Below are 4,731 nucleotides of genomic sequence, written 5' to 3' on the forward strand. Positions count from 1 at the left end.
CAGTTGATCTGTCCGGACGTCACCTGCCAATCCTGTCAAAGGTAAGGGAGCTTAGATCCCGCATGGACTCAAACTATGAAAAACTGATACCATGTAAAAGGAAAAAACAGCTTACCGCATGAGCGTGACGCTGCGTACTGAATCCGTGATCCTCGGTACCGGATGCAGGGGCCTCGGCGTCCTTGAAAAGCACCTTCCAGGCATCTTCGTACGTCGTGTCGAAGAGCCTGCTCAGAGTTTGGTGCCGCGCCGAGTCGAACTCCCACAGGTTGAAAGCCCGTTGTTGACACGGGAGGATCAGGCGGATGAGCATAACCTGGACTACGTTGACAAGTTTGAGCTTCTTGTCCACCAGGGTTTGGACGCATGTTTGGAGTCCGGTCAGCTCTCCTTTTTTACCCCACGACAGGCCCGTCTCCTTCCAGGAGGTGAGCCGCGTAGGGGGTCCGGATCGAAACTCGGGGGCTGCGACCCATTCGGGGTCACGCGGCTCAGTGATGTAAAACCACCCCGATTGCCACCCCTTCAGGGTCTCCACAAAGGAGCCCTCGAGCCATAATACGTTGGCCATCTTGCCCACCATGGCGCCTCCGCACTCCGCCTGGTTACCGCGCACCACCTTCAGCTTGACATTGAAAGTCTTGAGCCATAGGCCAAAATGGGGGCGGATGCGGAGGAAAGCCTCGCACACGACGATAAACGCTGAGATGTTGAGGACAAAGTTTGGGGCCAGATCGTGGAAATACAGGCCATAGTAGAACATGAGCCCCCGGACAAATGGGTGAAGAGGGAAGCCCAGTCCGCGGAGGAAATGGGGGAGGAACACCACCCTCTCATGGGGCCTAGGGGTGGGGATGAGCTGCCCCTTTTCGGGAAGCCGGTACGCAATGTCGTTAGACAAGTATCCGGCCTTCCTTAGTTTCTTGATGTGTCCTTCCGTGACGGAGGAGACCATCCACTTGCCTCCCGCTCCGGACATGGCTGGAGAAGGTTGAGGTGGGGAGTGCGGACTTGGGCGCTGGAGCTCGAGTGCGCAAGAATGGATAAGCAAGGGAGGAAGAAGGCGTAGGTGAAAAGGTGGATCCTTATCCCCTTATATGGGTGGACTCAACTACATGTCCCCACCAGCCTGGTAAAACTCGCTTATCTCCAAGCGCCGTAATCAATGGCGCGGTTGGGTTAGCCATGCCCATATTGATGAGAATCCCGGAATAAGGGGACACGATCTCTGCTTTAACAAGACGTGCCAAGGAAACCGCCTCGCATGACGCACTGAGGTGGGATAATGAAACGACTCGGATAAAGGCTTGGCCGTGGTGTGTCACACTACGGAATACGTCAGCAGATTAGATTTGTGTAAATATCATTCTCTCTATGGCAATATGTGGAAACTTATTTTGCAGAGCCGGACACTATCTTTGTGTTCAAAATCTTCTATGAAGTACTTGGAGGAGGAACCCGCCTTGTAATGCCGAAGACAATCTGCGCGCCGGACTCGTCGTCATTGAAGCCTGGTTCAGGGGCTACTGAGGGAGTCCTGGATTAGGGGGTGTCCGGATGGCCGGACTATACCTTCAGCCGGACTCCTGGACTATGAAGATACAAGATTGAAGACTTCATCCCGTGTCCGGAAGGGACTTTCCTTGGCGTGGCAAGCTTGGCAATACGGATATGCAGATCTCCTACCATTGTAACCGACTTTGTGTAACCCTAACCCTCTCCAGTGTCTATATAAACCGGAGGGTTTTAGTCCGTAGGACAACATACAGAACAACAATCATACCATAGGCTAGCTTCTAGGGTTTAGCCTCTCCGATCTCGTGGTAGATCTACTCTTGTACTACCCATATCATCAATATTAATCAAGCAGGACGTAGGGTTTTACCTCCATCGAGAGGGCCCGAACCTGGGTAAAACTTCGTGTCCCTTGCCTCCTGTTACCATCCGGCCTAGACGCACAGTTCGGGACCCCCTACCCGAGATCCGCCGGTTTTGACACCGACATCGGTCAAGTCATCGACAGTGGCTATGAAGTGGGTGGTGGGTGGGCGTCGAATTTCTTCATCGTCCGCGTCCCAATCCTGCCGGTCATAATCCGGCCAGGACTCTTCTGACAAAGAGAGAGACCTTAGTGAATTCACTATGTCGCAGATGGTCCAGAGTCCGGAGGAGAGTCCGGCGATGGGGAGTCATGGGCCTCGCGAAGGATAAGGTTGGTGTTCGGTTCAATCTCCGTTGAGGCTGCTGCCTCCGTGGCGGGGTCTAACCACCCGCCCTCGGATGGCGCAGTTGGCTCCGAATTAAAGGTCGGAGCGGCTGCAGGTGCGGTCTCCAGGACACTGTTCGGTGGCAGAGCTGAATCATGCCCATCGTGACAGTGCGGCGCACTCGGCAGGGGCTTGAATCCGTCGAAGATCAAGTCTCCACGGATATCGGCCGTGTAGTTTAGGCTTCCAAACCTGACCTGATGGCCAGGGGCATAGCTTTCAATCTGCTCCAGATGGCCAAGCGAATTGGCCCGTAGTGCAAAGCCGCCAAATACAAAAATCTTTCCGGGAAGAAAAGTCTCACCCTGGACTGCATCACTAACAATGATCGAAGGAGCCATCAAGCCTGATGATGATGACATAGAGGAACTCTCAATGAAAGCACCAATGTCGGTGTCAAAACCGGCGGATCTTGGGTAGGGGGTCCCGAACTGTGCGTCTAAGGCGGATGGTAACAGGAGGCAGGGAACGCAATGTTTTACCCAGGTTCGGGCCCTCTTGATGGAGGGAAAACCCTACGTCCTGCTTGATTTATTCTTGATGATATGAGTATTACAAGAGTTAATCTACCACGAGATCGGAGAGGCTAAACCCTAGAAGCTAGCCTATGGTATGATTGTATGTTATTGTCCTACGGACTAAAACCCTGCGGTTTATATAGACACCGAAAAGGGCTAGGGTTACACAAGGTCGGTTACAAAGGAGGAGATATACCTATCCATATTGCCTAGCTTGCCTTCTACGCCAAGTAGAGTCCCATCGGGACACGAGACGAAGTCTTCAATCTTGTATCTTCATAGTCCAACAGTCCGGCTGTCCGGAGACCCCCTAATCCAGGATTCCCTCAGGAGCCTTCAGTGGATCCATCCACCCTATCTGGCTTCACTTGTGCTAATCCTATTGTCATTGATTAATCCTTTGATGCAAACTATAAATTGTTTAAGAATCTGAATGGTGAAGTGTTTGCCAGGTATATTGGCACTAACTACAGGAATGGGCCACCTATGAATAAAGTCTGGGTGCCCAAAAGGTGTCTGGAGAATCTTCCTGTGAATGTCGTCATGACACCACAAGGTAAGAAGACAAACCCCAGACCACATGCTTCATATGGTCCAAAGGCTTCATACAAACAGAGGACTCACCTGAGTCGCACTAACACAAATGTTTTGCAGGGAAATCATACCCAGGCCTATGAATATGAGCGTGTTTCATCAAACCACCATGTTCATAAGACCAAGAACTACTCTGCTTATTCCTATGAGTATTATTCACCTCCTGCAAAACTATTTGCCAGGGCTTCAAAGCCAAAGTTCTCAGATGCTGCACTTAGACTCATTGCTTCGAAGCCACCCTTGAAGATGTGGGTGGCTAAGAAAGCTTAACTCTCTCTTGTAGGGAAAGGTCTCCAGCCAAAAATCAAATGCGTCTGAAGCTATTGCTAGGGACCTAAAACATCTTGTAGGGTGCAAGATCAAATGCACAAATGGTCTTATTATGTATTTTGTTCCCGAGTCGCTTGCTATTTGTCCTATTAGTCCTAACCTCGATCTAAGCTTTCATAATCCACTTGCTCGTCAAATTTTTATGCTTTACAATGCTCTTCGTGAAGCCTATCCCCCTAACAACACTTTAGGGTATGACACCAGTTGCTTCAGAATGGATTATTAATAGTGGATGTACTAATCACATGACTGGCGAACGAAGTCTTCTCATGGACTCAACCTTACGTTCATCTGACAAAAGTCACATCACATTTGCTGATACTGGTAAAAGCAAGGTATTGGGTCTAGGTAGAGTTGCAATCTCAAAGGATCAGCGCATGGATAAAGTGATGCTTGTTGAATCCCTTGGTTTCAACTTAATGTCTGTCTCAATGCTTTGCGATTTGAACATGATTGTGATATTTGGAAAATATCGTTGCCTTGTTCTAATGGAATCTGACAAGTCTCTAGTCTTTGAAGGGTATCTAAAAGATGATTTGTACATGGTAGATTTCTCAGCAGGACCATAGCTTGCCGTATGTCTTCTTGCAAAAGCTTCAGAGTGCTGGCTCTGGCATCAGAGGCTAGGGCATGCTGGCATGAGGAACTTGCATACTCTTGCAAAGAAGAAGCACATCATAGGCATCGAGGGCGTCAAGTTCAAGAAGGATCACTTATGCGGTGCCTGCGAAGCTGGAAAGATGACTAGGGTCAAGCATCCCTCGAAGACAATCATGACAATGACTCAACCCTTTGAACTGCTACACATGGACCTCTTTGGCCCTACTCACTACTCTACCCTTACTACTACTGCTTGTCTCTATGGCTTCGTCATTGTTGATGATTATTCAAGATATACATGGGTACATATAATCCTCTACAAGACTGAAGTGCAGGATGTCTCCAGACGCTTCGCCAATCAAGCCATGAACAACTATGGCGTCAAGATCAAGCACATCAGAAGTAACAATGGCACTGAATTC

The sequence above is a fragment of the Triticum urartu genome, chromosome 1 (assembly GCF_003073215.2).
Source record: "Triticum urartu cultivar G1812 chromosome 1, Tu2.1, whole genome shotgun sequence".
NCBI classification, from domain to species: domain Eukaryota; kingdom Viridiplantae; phylum Streptophyta; class Magnoliopsida; order Poales; family Poaceae; genus Triticum; species Triticum urartu.